Source organism: Chrysemys picta, chromosome 5 (assembly GCF_011386835.1).
Source record: "Chrysemys picta bellii isolate R12L10 chromosome 5, ASM1138683v2, whole genome shotgun sequence".
NCBI classification, from domain to species: Eukaryota; Metazoa; Chordata; order Testudines; family Emydidae; genus Chrysemys; species Chrysemys picta.
Genome location: NC_088795.1, coordinates 38,167,040 through 38,182,690, shown reverse-complemented (window position 1 = coordinate 38,182,690; position 15,651 = coordinate 38,167,040). Strand labels below are relative to the sequence as shown.

The 15,651-nt window shown below is 38.2% G+C and overlaps 1 protein-coding gene across 6 annotated transcripts in view; it reads left to right on the top strand.

The window, feature by feature from the left end:
• The window catches only part of LOC101951048 (N-deacetylase and N-sulfotransferase 4), a 265,282-nt gene that overhangs the window by 78,287 nt on the left and 171,344 nt on the right, over window positions 1–15,651 (top strand). For 5 of the 6 annotated variants that reach the window (XR_010601308.1, XR_010601307.1, XM_065596280.1 and 2 more), the window contains exon 2: window positions 14,692–14,801. The gene's annotated coding sequence lies outside the window, so the exon portion shown is untranslated. Of the gene's footprint in view, window positions 1–14,691; window positions 14,802–15,651 lie in introns of those variants that run through there. The other variant, XM_065596282.1, reaches the window with a different exon arrangement.

Sequence of the window (15,651 nt, the reverse complement as noted above, 5' to 3'; positions counted from 1 at the left end):
AGAATAGATGTCCGCTTCAATGCTTGAAGATACAGAACTTGGAATGCTAGATTAGTTATCAGGATATTAGGATGAAAAAAAATTGACAGTCTTCTTGAAGCTGATCTGCATACTTTGCTTGTATCTGGTATTACACAATATACAAATATTCAAAATTAACAGCGGAAACAGCAATATGACAGTTCTCCAGGAAGATACATCAAAAAGTATTTATTTAGTATTTATTAGAGTAACTAAGATCTGCAGATTTGTTCTATTCCAGTGGTTTGGTATCCAAATAACATCTGTCTACAACATTTAAAACAGCCTGTTCATTCATTGCTTGCAAGTTTTAGAAAGCAAGAGAAACTACCAAAGATATTTCAGGAATAAATGCCTAGTGCTACAGTGTTAGACCATGAAGAGGACAGCATAGCATCTTTATCTTTCAATCGACTGAGTGGCTCCAAGCCACTGCTGCTGTTAATAAGCATTCCAAGGAGAATTGTTCATAAAAGTGAACAAGTCTCTTCCTACTGTAAGTCAATGTAACCAAATAAGAGTCACAATAATTTTATTATTTATCTATCTTTATTTATTACGTTTAGTAGCTTGCAAAAGTGGACCCTACATTTGTAACACTTAGTCACATTAAAGGGACTACATACAGAGGAAGGTTCTAATCAAAGTCTATTTGCAGAGTAAATTAGTACTCGTGAATAATCATGGCAGAATCTGGCCTTTAATGTACAATAGGCTATTTTCCCTTTATTTAAAAATAAAAAACACAGCAGTGAGTAATTTCAGGCCAGATTCTAATATCCTTTTCTGCAATGAAACTACTCATGGTGTAAGATGTTACTCCGTGTAAAGAAGGATATCAGAATCTGTCCCTTTGCAAAGTTTAAATGGTTGGTATTGTTACCATGTGCATCTCTTATCTTGCCTTTGCACATCTGCACTTTCTAACTTGCTTCCTCAAATCCTGTTCTAAAGAAAGCTAATTCTAGAAAAGAAAAGCCAAGACCTAAACAACTCTCACTTAACTCCATGGAGGTTTTTGGCTTACAAATTTCTTCTGAACCTCACCAGTGAAACAATCTAATTTGCTTGATTTGATTTATTTTTATAGTCTATGCAGAAGCTTTAAAGATCATGTATTGATATTTTGTGCTACATCTAAGACTTAGCGCCATTTTTTTGATTTGCGACAAATTCCTAATGTTTGATAGCCTTTAGAAAGCAAATCAGTCACATCTCAATGCCAAGTTGGCACTACCTGGTCATTTTCTGTAAGGCTATAGAGTAGCTCTTCTTTATATGGCTAATTTAATTGGAATAAAACAAAGCCAGAGAATTAAATTTCAATATAGATAGGAATGGTTGAGTCACAAACCACTTGCCTATAATTAACTCCAATTTGTATCCAAATTGTATCCAAATTAAACATTAACACACACTACAAACTGCCAACTCCCCTTAAGACTTAATAGATCTCTAGAGATTGTGATACCTGCTATATTGTTCTGTGTAACGGCACAGAACATACTTAGCTAATTTGGTGGTATTTTGGAAATCATATAATATTGAGCTGTACTGGGGTTCAGCTATCATTCAGAATGAGTAAAAGACAAAATATGCTAATACTGAAGACCATTTCTTGCCATCGGTGTATTACAGGAATCATCATCTCAGTGATATGAGTTCCATTATAAAGAAAACATGGTCACAGATTGCAAGCCCATGATAATAAATTTCCCAGAAAGGGCTGATGAGAGGTACTAGCAAACTCTGTCCATCAATTTTAAATTAGATAAAATTAAAAAATATGATTTGAAGAATGTAGAGTCTTATGCTACCAAAATTGATTTCTTGTTTATTTCATTTTCTTGATTTTGCATCTCTGCAAACATTAAAAGAAAAGTGTAGACGCAATTTCTTAGCCATAAATATGAGATAAAATACAATTCAGAATCTCTTGAGGATGATTTTCTTTCCATCTACTTCTTCTTTATACATGTGATTATTAGGTCTCCCCTTGCAGTGCATATGATGCATTCTCCCTCCTTCTTCTCTCCTAACTTTTGAAAGAGAGTTCAGTTTCTTACACACACTCTGTTTGCTTTCTGAACATGTAAAATGAATCTTCAGAACAAAATAAAAAAACAGAAAAATCAGCAAAGCATCATTGTGGATGGGTTAAAGAAAGAGTTAATTCAGAATTCTGCCCAAAGCTAAAGTTTCTTGTGATCTCTTGGCCCATTTAAGGGACAGGACATTGAACTAAATGGGAGTTTAGGGCGTTCTGCACCTCGGAGTATCAGCACTCTCTTTTTAACTCAGTTTGCAATTATTTAAGAGCAGTCAATGGTGTCCAGTTTAATAGATTTTGACTGTTTCTTATTTCCAAATCTGGGAGGAAGTTGTGGAACTTCAGACAATAAAGCCAGCATATTAGTGACTGACTAGGAGCCAGAACTGAGAGTCTGTGCTACAGGAAATGATGATGTTTTCTGTGCTGGAATTCATTTAGAATATTAAGTAAGAGAATCCTATCCTGTCTGAGATTTCTATAAGGTCTAAAGAATTCTGATATCATAGTGTCAAACCTTGTTTTTCTACTAATGAGGTGTTAAAACTTTAATACCACTTTAAGAATCTTTAATAAAATGTCTCATTTTATCCAGTGAAAGTCAGCCAGGAAAATGCTACTCATAAAAAGGAAGAGTAAAAATTTTATTTTTTTTAATCAACATTTAAGTTACAGTAGTAGTTGACCTATAAAAATAGGCTGGTTGAAGACAATGAAAATCATACATGCCAAACCAAACTATTTTCTACCACTACTGTAGGTAATAATAATTATAATAAATGTATGCCAGATTTCTCTCAAATTAACAATTGCTAAAGGAAATGACTACTAAGATGGTGTTTTAACAGCTATGCTACCAAATTTATATGCTAATAGCACAATATTGTAGAGTATATGTCACTATTTGACCGAACAAGCAAGCATGCTGGGACCAAAAGTAAGGTATTGTGATGGGGTGCTTTGTGCGGAGATTGACAAGGAAGGGGTTAAATCCCATTCCTTCCTTTTGGCTACAGGGAGGACCACAGATGCCTTCTTCAAGTTCAGGGATTTTCAGGGCCAGCTGAGGGGAATGAATTAATTCACCCCAGCATACTATCAGAGTGAAGTGCTGTAGGGAGCCAGGAGCCAAGTTTGACAGCAGGAGTCAGGGAGGATGGGTTTATTTTCAGGAATAGGGTTAGAGAGATGAGATGTTAGTTTCTAAGGTGCCACAAGTACTCCTGTTCTTTTTGCGGATACAGACTAACACGGCTGCTACTCTGAAACCAGAGATGAGATGGGGAATCTGGAAACATTCCTTTTTTCTTTTTGGAACTTGGCCAATTAAAGGGAAATCAACCAGTAGGGCTTCCCTCAGCCAAGTTAAGTGCAAAGTTCTAAACTGTGGCTCACTTCAGCCAAGACATTCTTTACATTTACTTCTCAGTATCAGCATGAAGTGCACCACATGGGCATTTTATATCCACAAACTCAGGCTGGCTCCTTTCCTTTTCTGACCCTATCAGGGGATTAAAAAGAAGAGTTTCTCTGTAATTTAATTGTTCTGAGTATCTCAGAATGTTCCAGGCATCATAAAAATGGCTTTTATTCTCACTCTTCCTAAGTCATCTTTCACTACATTTTACCCAACATATCTAGCTCCCTTTCCCTTTTTTTCTCTCTCTGCTCTTGTTAGGTTGATTGTAAATACAGCTTCCCCAGTGGCTAAAATGCCATAAAGGGAAGTAATGAATCAGCAATCTGAAACCTGAGCACGTACATTGGCTGATGTTTTGTCCTGAACCACAATATAATAACCGTACTTGTACACCTGTGTTTTTGCTCACACAATATAATCACTAGCATGGGTGGTGCAACTATGGACATTTGTTTAGGACTTAATTTAGGACTCAGTTGTATGAGCTAGCTAAGGGCCTAGGGAACACAACATCAGTACATGCGATGTGAGGAATAGCTGGTATCTTGTCATTGCACTCAGGAATGTGCTGAAAGATATACACCTATCTGAAACAGTGCTGGTGATGCTGTCCATGACTCTGGAGTTATGGTTGACCAGTGTTTGGCTGTTCTGAAATCAAGGGTCAGGATCCCATTGTGTTAGGCACTTGTACAGACAAGTAACAAAGAAGAGAATTGTTGACTCAGATAACTTTCTGTCCCAGCCCTTAGTTACACCTGTCCTTGAGAGATGCTCTAAACCTCTTCTAGCAGGGTTAAAACGAAAGGCATTCACATGGCAGCATGAGTAAACCGTACTAATTCTGCATATTCAACCAGGACTTCATCTTCCATGATACACTGTGGTGTGTCCTCTTACTGAGGGGAGGTGGTGCATCATGGGAGTTTTATAGCTGCAGTGCATCATGAGAGATTAAGTCTAGCTCAGTAACCCAGTTCATAAAGGAGAATTGAGTCATGAAGTAAATGAACTGTAATTCCCATGAGGAACTCAAGCATTACATCCAAATTGAAATATGTTGGGCTTTGGTCAAAACATTTAGATTTTTAACCAAAATCTTGTAGAGTTCAGATTTTCTATGAAAAATCTGTATTTTCCAAAGAAAGCAAACACTTTTTACAACAACAAAAAAAGTTTAATAGAAAACCCAATTTTACAAACAGTTTTGATGAATTTTTTTTCAACTAACTCTAGTTCTGTCCTTTGAGCTTAGCAGAGGATTCTTGCATTCCTTGTTAGTGTAGTGGGCCAGAGTAAATGTAGTGTACATGTAGTGGGCCAGTGGGATCCTAAACTGATCGTCAGCCAGCTGAAAAGGTTATTTTCTTTGTTAAGAAGCTTCTGTACTCTACAACATTCACTGGGTTATTTTCTTCAGAGGTCAAATTTAACCAGAATATCCCTGGAACTTGTTATATTTCCATCAGAAATCTCAAAAGAGATCTTCCACTTGATATACTGAGTAGAGTCCCACTCCCACAGAAACCCAATTTAACTGTCGCAGAAATAAATACATAGAAACTGAACTAAACAAATAATAATAGTAAGAAAAGAAAAGAAGTACCATATGTGCCATTTGACTGCACATGTAAAAATATGCATTCTGAGCATTGCTTAGTTGAAATAGACTATTTTGTCATAACAGTTTGCAATTATCAAGCACAGTTGAGCCAAAGTATTTTAAAAGTGCAAATTATCTCAAAGAAAAATAGATAAAAGTCCTTATCTCCATTTTACAGATGGGAAAACTGAAGAACTGAAAAAATGAGTGATTTGTCCAAAGACATATAAGTAGCCAATAGCAGAGCTGGCAACAGAACCCAAATGTCCTAACTTCCAGTCTTGTGTTCCAACTGCAAGATATCTTTTCTCCAATTACACAAAGCATGGTCATGCAAAAGTTACAAGATGACAAATCTAAGTTAAATTAGCATCTTGCATAAAACTTCCTCAGACAATCATGTCAACCTCATGTCTACTTGGCAATGTTTGCAATAATTAATATTGTAAAGTGAGATGTAGTTTCTTGCGTATTGTAATATTTTTAGTACACTATGAAGTTTTACATTCTCACTGCCCAAATTTGTTTTACAGACAATTGTAACACTTACATACACAAGTGGTTCCGGTGGAGAGCTAAAAGGCAGTAGTATATTATCATGAATACAGAAAAAATTATTCAAGAATCCATGGAAAAGTTATATAGAAAAGTATAATATGACCTTAAATTCTTGCCCCAAAACAATCATGCAAGTAATATTAAGGGTCTGATAAAATCCACTATATTTTGAGCAAGACTAAAACCATGGGTCTGACTCTCTTTTATAGAGTAAATCAGGAGAGTTACTTGGATGAAAAATTGGTGTGAGAGGAGCATCAGGTTCCCTGTCTTTAACTCATTCCCACTGAACCTGCTTTGCATGAGGTATGTCACATGGTCATTGCTACAATACCTTAGATCCTTGGGCCTTTTTAATTCCCATCTGCACTGTTGCCCCTCAGCACTGCTGCTTTAGGGCAGATCCCTGAGGTTTCCCTTAGCCAACCCTCTGTGAGCCCCTCTTGCTCCAGCGAAACCTAACATATAACGTGTTTCAGGTGGAGGAGAAGATGGGAGGACACAATGTGCACCAATGAAACTGGCTAATGGAGTGGCCATTCGGCAACTGTTATTCATTAGCACAAGTTAGAGCATCCCTGAGACTGCTTTAACTTGTGCTGGGGGCTGGATCAACCCCTTGCAGAATCTAGGACTCAGGAGGCAGAAAAGCAGTGGAAAGCCACCTATGACACCCACAGGTGAACCAGCTCCAGAACACTCTGGGTTCTAAGCTGAGCACAAATATTCCTCTAAATTTCCTTGGCATTTCTTGAGGGAATATGTTATTCTAAAGATTTATAGTAGTATACAGAGCCTTTCCTATCTGGGTTTAAATCATCCTCGTCAGTAGTGATGATAGGTCATTACTATGTGACAGAAGTTCACTATATCCCTAGGGATATAGTCACATCAAACCTTCTTCACAACAGATAATGGTGACAGGATGTATATAACCCAGACCAGGTTAGACATTGAAATATATGGTCATGGATATACAGCAGAGGGTACCTCAGATGTCTTCCACAATAAGAAATATCTTTAGGTGTAGCTCTCTTTTACTTCTGTTAAGAAGGAGCTAAACTTCTGTTAAGAAGGAGCTAAACCTGAACCTTCTTGATAGTGTCCAAAGAGGACACATAACCGTGTGCCTTGGAGCACAAGATTTCAGGTCTTCGGCAATTCAGTTAGAGGTTATGGGCCTACTGTAGGAGTGGAGGATGAGGTTCTGTGGCCTGCAATGTGCAGGAGGTCAGACTAGATGAGCATGAAGGTCCCTTCTAGCCTTAAAGTCTGAGTCTATGCGCAAAAGTACCAGCTTTATTTATTTGCTACTCTGATGAAGAAAGGAGTTATCTATTATCCTGTCACAGATCTTCAGCAGGAAAAAAAAAAACAGTGGTCCTTGCAATAATTATCAAGCAAATCTGGCAAACCTTAATAAAATACCAGAACAAATATTAAGAGGTCAGTAGTTATTTAGAGGCTAATGGAACCATGAATAGTATTTATATAGTCCTACTCTTCTTAATTTTTTAGCTTGTAGTATGGTACTCTTTATGTCATCAGATGTATACTGTAATATATACAGCATATATGGATGAGTTAAAGTTGCTACTTGAATCTCAACATTTGCATTGCCTGACTCTTGGAATCGCTAACAGGGCAATCATAATGTTGCATTAGTGCAGGTCTCCTGACAATTAAAAAAGCAAATCATGCTACAGAAACCTGATTGTTTAGTTGACAGAATTACAACATTAGTAGACAAAGGTAACACAATAAATGTAATATCTGGACTTTAACAAAACACTTGATACAGTGTTTCACCAAATCTTACTTGAAAAATGAAATTAAATCAAATTAGCTTCCATTGTAGAATTGAAACATGTACTGAAAAGGGGCTGAAGAGTCATTATGAAAGTGAGATGATTAAAAGTGTTGTCACAGGTCAGGGGGGCTGTCCTGTGGTTTGCTCCATGGAATAGCATTAAACCCAGTTTTATTCAACAACATCATTGATATGAGTAAAGACGTGGTAAACAGCATGTTAATTAAATTTGCAGATTTTGTAAACATCAGTGAGACCAGACAAGTAATATACTGGGCCTGATCCTGTAGTCACACAAGATTGGGAGTCACAGGAACAATGCTCTAGTTCAGGTTCTATCACAGTCATTTTTGTGACCTGGGGCAAGTCACTTAGGGCTATATTCACAATGGGACAGAGGCACCTAACTTCCTTTCTAGGTGCCTAAATACAAATTTAGGTACCAGTGATGTTCACACAACCAATAGGAATGTGGGTAAAAATATTTGTCTGCACAGGCGCTGATTTTCCAAAATGCTGGGGATTGCTTGACCCCCAGCTCCACCCTTTCCCCCAAGGCCTCCACCCTTTCCTCCACCCCTGCCCTGCCTCTTCCCACCCACCCCATCCACCCCTGCCCTGCCTCTTCCCACCCAGTTCCGCCCCTTCCCCCAAGCGTGCCGCCTCCTCACTCCTCCCCCGTGCCCCAGAGCCTCCTGAATGCTGTGAAACAGCTGGTTGCGACAGGCGCGAGGCATTGGGAGGGAGGGAGAGGCATTGATCCATGGGGCCACTGGTGCATGGGATGCACTGGGGGGGGGGAGGGAGGAGCTGATGGGAGGCTGCCGGTGGGTGCTCAGCACCCACCATTTTTTCCTCATGGGTGCTCCAGCCCTGGCACACCCATGGAGTCAGTGCCTATGTTTGTCTGCCTCACACAGTGTTGTGGGCATAACTTGATTAATATTTGTAAAGCACTTTGAGGCCATCAGAAGGAAGATGTTACATAGGTGCAAAGTATTATTATTTATTCTTAGTAGTAGTAGTAGTACTCAAGAAAAGACTGCAGCCTTTGGCTCAAAAGGAATTAGAGAGACTATTTTGGCTGAAGAGTCAAATCCTGAAGGGTGTTTGCCTGGTTATAAACTCAAAATGTGGAGCCTATTAAAATAAATAGGAGCTTTGCTTATGTAACAACTGAATAGAACATGAGTAAGGCCTTCTGTATTTGCCCACTTGTGATGTTGGCCAGCAAAGGCGTCCTATCATAGATCAGGGAAGTGGTATTGCCTCTCTGTATTTGGTCGTGCTGAAACCACACTTAGATTACTACTCTCCACTTTTAGGCATCTGAATTCCTGAAAAATATTTACAAATTGGGAGAAAGTCAAAGAAAAGCAACAAAAAATGAGCTACAGACAGTGACTTACGAGAAAATCTTATAACTACGGCCCTACTTGAACAGCAGGATGATTGTCAAATCATTGTGTCTGAGTTGAGGACAAGTTGGTGGAAAATCAAGGAAAAGTAATAACGGATCTCTATCAATTGCAGTAATTTGGAAAAGCCAGAGAAGACCTATTTGTTTAAGAAAAATTTGCTGGAACAATATAAACACTCAAATATTATGTCATGCTTCCTATTTTTTTTATAACCATACATTTTAATACAACTATAATATAGTCATTAATGCACAGGGCTGACAGTGGACGCCCCGCCATGCAACAGGTTGACATCCTGAGCCCAGTCGCCCAGGGCTAACAGCCAGAGCCTCAGCCACTATCAACTCAGATAAATGGAGCTCTACTGTACTAATAGTCAGAGTCGCAAACCTCAAAATGTGTGCGAAATTGTGGATTGTGCAAAGTGAGCTAATTAAAATAAAAATTGCAGTGGAAGCCTAATATTATGGGATCCACAATTTCTGCAATATCGCAAATGAAGTAGGGCCTTACTTATAACCAAATGTGTCTCAACTTGGCCAAAAACAACTAACAGGAAATGACTATGATAGGGGTCGGCAACCTATGGCATGCGGCTCGCCAGGGTAAGCACCCTGGCGGGCTGGGCTAGTTTGTTTACTTGCCATGTCGGCAGGTTCGGCCGATCACGGCTCTCACTGGCCACGGTTCGCCTCTCCAGGCCAATGGTGGTGGCGGGAAGCCGCGGCCAGCACATCCCTCGGCCTGCGCCGCTTCCCGTAGCCCCCATTGGCCTGGGACGGTGAACCGCGGCCAGTGGGAGCCGTGATCGGCTGAACCTGCCGACGCGGCAGATAAACCAACTGGCCCAGCCCGCCAGGGTGCTTACCCTGGTGAGCCGCATGCCAGAGGTTGCCGACCCCTGGACTACAATAATCTGGAACAATTATTGGACATGTATAAACATCAAATAAAGGAATTTTTACGGTGATCCAAAGGACTGTGACTCGAAGTAGTGGAGTCAAAATAAGTAAAGGGAAAATTTACGCTGAACATCAGTACACATATCCTAACACGGAAGTCTATTCTAACTGTAAAATAGTCTTCCAAAAGAAGTGATAAAAGCCCTAGCACTTGATTTATTTTAAACTAGACTGGAGAAATGTAGTAGGTAACAATGCTACACGAGGCAATTGACTGGAGGAAATAACAGGTGCTATCTAGATCTAATTTTTGTATTTCTATGATTTTATTATAGCGAATCAAACATAACTTCAGTATCAAAGAAAGGGATTTTGGAGGCATCAGCAAAAGACAGAACTTTATTTCTGACCTTCCAAGTACATATCTGTAGAAGTCTCCCATTGATAGATGAGGAATTTCTGTGAACACATTAGCGCTGATTATAGTTATGTGTCTAAATGCATCAATAGGAGGAAAGGAAAGGCCACTTAGTGAGTCAGCAATTGTAGATCAGGTCTGAATTAATGAGAAGGAATTATATTAGCTGACCTGCTGTTATGACAGCACATCTAGAACATGTGTTCAAGGAGCTGGACGTTGTGATAAGTCAGCTGTGGCTATTTGCATACCTTTTGAAATTACTGAAGGAAGAATAATAGGGATAATTCTTATTAAAATGTTGCTGCTAAGCAGGAGCCATCTATTTATTCACAGGATAGGTAGGATGTGAGAGACTGACCATATCCTCTAATGTTGGCTACAAACCTTGTGGAAGTAAGATAAACTTTATTGAATTAAGTTAAATCTTATTGAACCAGGGTTAATTTTGTGGATTTGTATGAATTTCCATGGAAAGGGTAAACAGAAGAACAGCAGGGGGTGATTAGGCAAATTCACTTAGGTTTTAGCATCTACAAAGAGGTTGGAAAAGTGCACAATATACTATTTCAAATTTGATTCTCCAGAGACCATCACAAAGAAGGGGATGTTGGATAAATAGTTTAGTTTTAAACTGGCTCAGTGCCACCTTCTTGATCCACCAAACAGATAGGACCGCTGGTCCACAGAGGGTCCCAATGCTTAGGGTAAGGTTGTAAGGACTGGATCTACTGAGGTCCCATAAGAATGGACATTTGTTCCTAGCTGAATCTATAATGAGGCTGTAACCACAAGGACTACCATTAGGTGGAAAGTTGAAGGACTGCTGCTTCGATAATCCATGTTAGGGTTAACTCTGAAGCTTATTAGCAAGTGTGTAAGTATTAGTAAGTGTGTAACAAATTCTTTTATTATTTTTAATATATTTTCTCTGTAATGCTTTTTATCTTGAGAATAATGCAGGCTTGCGTAGGAAGTGCTGTGTGATACCTTATAACTGTAGTAGTTGCACCTGTTAAACATCTCTGATCAGAAAGCAAGCAGTTGTCCCTGGGCAACCTGTCTGTGCTGGGAATAACATAGTGAAGTCAGGGAACTGTGCAGTCTGGAAATACGCTGGTCGGAAGGGAGATAGATGTGGAACTCCATGCAGAAAGGAAATGGCTGCACAGCTGGAAGCCTGAGAGTCCTTACCCTTGTTGGATCTCTCAGGGGAAATACAAGTACAGTTGCCCTGAACTGTGACATAGAGCACAGGCAATGACAAGGCCCAAACTATATCATCAATATGCTTCAAAACAAACCTGAAGGGGCTCAGGGCCCTCAAGGGCTGAGTCTACTAACAAGGCCATTGCTGGTGATGGTATTCACTGGAACGTGGAGTGAGACAAGCTATTAACTTTGTATGTGTCACTTACATCCATCAGATGGTTCTAGATTTTGGACAAATCAGCCTGGGTTAAATTCAGACTAGCAATATGGAGGCAAAAGGCTCCATATCTCGTAATCTGTCCAGTTTTCTTTGTCCATTCATTCATTCATTCAATAAATAAATAAACAAATAAATAACTAAATACTTTAAAATATATATGCAAAAACATTTTATAAACACAATTTTTGGCAGTCTCTCTACTGCAAAGAATTTTTTCACAAAACTCTGAGTAAAAGCATCTGTAAAAACTAAAGCTACTAAAAACTAGTGAGCAAAGTCAAAAGGGTCAAGGGTTCATTGCTTCCAATAGCTCTTCCAGGCACAGATGCCTGCCACTTTTCATTCCAGGAGAATTATACATTGTTTGCTTTGTATCCAGTGATAATTAGCTATGACCCTGGCAAATTGTCCGCTTTTCTAAAAAAGCAGGAAATTATACATTGACTATAGAAACCCCTAATCACTGAAAACAATTACTAAAATTAGGTGTTTCAGATGACAAATGGAGTCTGAATTTACTTAAATCAAGAGAAGGAATTAAGATACGAGGGTAGATCCTCGGGTGGTGTAAATTGTCATAGGGAGGTAACTGGAGTCAGTTGAGCTATGACAATTTCTACCTGCTGAGGATCTGTCTTTGTAGGCAACATCTTTTTATATGTAAGCTGATGAGCTTGTGATCAGTCTTGTGAGGGCTGCTAAAACACTTACTAGCAAAGCAGTGTTCATAAAAGATCTACACAAGTAGTGATGGATGAACCGCAAAAACATTGTTTTGGATAAGCATGTGAAAGTTCAGCTGCCTAATGGAAGCTTATCCAGATCTCCAGAGTTTAGAAATTTCTCATTTGTGAGATTTCTGGTACTTCCACTTACAAAAGCTGCTATATTCCAAGAGAGGCTCAAAAAATGAAAAATAACATATAAAAAATCTAATTAATTTTTTTTCAGACTTCGAACTTTTGTTTGAATTTTGGGTTTATGTTCAAGAAGGAATGATTGAGTATGTACCTCTTTTACTCTAACCAGTTCACTTGTCTTTTGTACTGAACCAGTAGACCATTGTGGTTAGCTTGTCTAAATAAAGGCATGTAAGTGTTTTTAAATCAGGGATCATTGAACAGATAATTAGGGACATTGAATTGGGTTCATACAAATTTAGTATTTGCCCTCAGAAGGAAAAATAAACTCCTGAATCAAACTTTTTTTTTGAGGTTGAAAAATTCACTTATCTTGTTTTATTATTTTTCATACAAATCTGGATTCCAACTAAAAATGGAAATGGAAGTTCCAAAATATTATGAGAAAAAGATGTTTCTGAAGCATTTCCAGATCAAAACCCCATAATATCTATTCTATGATGTAAAGATTTTTGTGTCAACAAGAAATGGGCATGTTATTAACTGTGACCCATACTCCCTCTAGTACTTGTCTCCTGCTTGGTCCTTTGGCTTTTCCCTTTGTGTTCACCCATATCAACCTGATGGCAACACAACCTGGGAGAGGACACCTCTATCCTTACCTCTTGACTTGAGGGGAGTGTAGGATTCCAGGATTTCATGTCCAACCCTATACAAAGGGATGAACAAACATCTCACACCACTCCTGAAATTTGGGAGATTTGAAATCTGGTTCCAAAACTTTGCAGTTTGGGCAATAAATGAACTAAAGCGTAATGATGTATTATACAGCTCAAAATCATTTTCTCATTAAGAACATTTACTGGTTTATGTTTTATGCATTGTATATCTTGTTAATGATCCTTGTTGTGGCCAAATTTAGCCCTGGTTTATGTGGGTCAACTCCACTGTGGTTAATAGGCCAACATACATTAACCATTGTGTTTAATAGGCCTACATTAGAAACTTTTGTAATATCTCTTAAATTTCTATACTGGCAAAAGCCCTAGTGTAGATGCAGTTCACCAGCTTATTTCATTTGGGGAACTTATATTGGCTTTATCAGGTGAAGCACATTTTGCTGGTATAAGATGCATGCACATGATGAGGATTTGCCAATATAGCTATAACAGCAAACATGTTTTAGTGTAGACCAGGCCAGAGTCTTCAATGGTACTGCATGCTACATGTCGCCAGTATATTTAGTGTTTCTGGGACAAATGAAAAATTACAGTATTAGCACATGAACTTGTCAATGCAAAATATGACACTGTAGAAGTCAGTTCTCTAGGTAAAATTCATCTTGTACAAAGAGCCAGCACAAGGTCTTTACATCATTGAAGATCTATTCTGAGTGAATATCGTTTTGTTTCCTTGGTCAGTGTACCAAAATTTGGACCCTATCCAGCAAGATGGAGCATCAATTAATTCAGTCAGAGCTGAGGGCCCACAGAATCTCAGAAATTGGACTCTAAAATGAAACTGGATCAGTAATACTAAATTATACCTAATAAAGCCTGATTTGGACATTTATTTTCAAGTTTTACAGCACTATAATAGATCCATACAGTATAAAGATACTCCCAGAACAATTGAAGTGCTGAATGCATATAAAGCTGTTGAACCATGAGGGGGAAGAGTTTCAAATGCACAAATGGCAGTTCCCAAATCCGTTTTGCCTTGGAAAATCTCCCGCAATGGGTTAGTATAACTGATTTACTTTCATAGACTTTAATTATGTTGCACTGCTTCTTACTGAACAATATTAACAGTTCCAAAGAACAAATCTAACAAGGTGCCCAAACCTAGAATTGAATCTTGCTCCAAGTACTATCCAGATTAGAATGAATACCTTTATTTAATAAAATATATGTATGGGTAATTTTAAAACATTTATTCAATGATTATAACAACATCAATAGAGGGACTGGATTAGATTAGATTGAGATACTAATATTTCTTTCAGATGGGATTTTATCTTTTGTATTTAGATTGTAAAGTCTTTGGGATAAGGTCTGTCTTTCTGTTCTGTTTCTGTACATTGTCTAGCGCAATAGGATCCTGGTCCATGACCCGGAGCTACTAGGTGCTACCGGAAAGCAAAATGATAATGATCGATCTCACCAAACGTATTATTTTGACACTTTATAATTTCAGTACCTGAGGGACCCAAGAGGAAAAAAAGCTGAGGGGGAAAAAAAGGAGAAAACGTAGATCTACTATATCATGCTATTCACCTGGGCTACAGAAGTGGACTAAGAAATTTAGTAAGTATAAAACCTGTTGCAGGATCAGATTTATTAGCACTTAAATTATATTGCTTTTGCACTAAAGTCTAAAATAAGGTGCTTTACCTGCTGGTACAGATTGCTGTGACCTTTTTGGACTCAGCTTGATTGCAGTTCCATTTGTTTTCTAAGCTGTCCTGGTGGATAACAGGTGCTGCCATTCTTTGTCTGGCAAAAGCAAGAAAACATTGCCCTCTAGTGTTGAAAGAAAATACATGATGTGAAGTCCAAGTATTTTTTCATTTCAAAATATCTCCAAAACCAAAAGTTGTAGGCATTAGCTATTCTATTTTATGGTGTGTGTACACACACAATGATGATGTAATCCCCCAGAAAGATTACAGTCATTTGATAAACCCCAAGAGTCAGACATGAGTGATTCATCCATGTCACCAAAGAATTGAAATACAGCCTCATAAAGACAGTTTCCATTGATCTGACTTTATCTTTTTATAAAAAAAAAAAATAATTGTCTCTTTTGAGATTAAAGCACCTTGAACCTCAAAGCCCATAAAGCAAGCAATAAAGAAGCATTTATTACTCTTATAATTATCTTGATTATTATCTTGTTTATTATTAGTAGTATTTATTTATTTATTTATTAATTATTATTATTGTTGTTGTTATTTGTGGATATTTCCATTCAAAAACTCTGTACTAGAATAAACCGGAATATCTTTCTTGCTACTGTTTGCTAGTGGCTCTGTGACACAAACTTGAATCAATGATTGTTCTGCTGTTGGCGCACTATGACAAAGCATGAAAGAATATGAAGAGTGCAGCAGCAAGCCTCTGACTCAAGAATATACTTTAGAGAAAATCTTACACT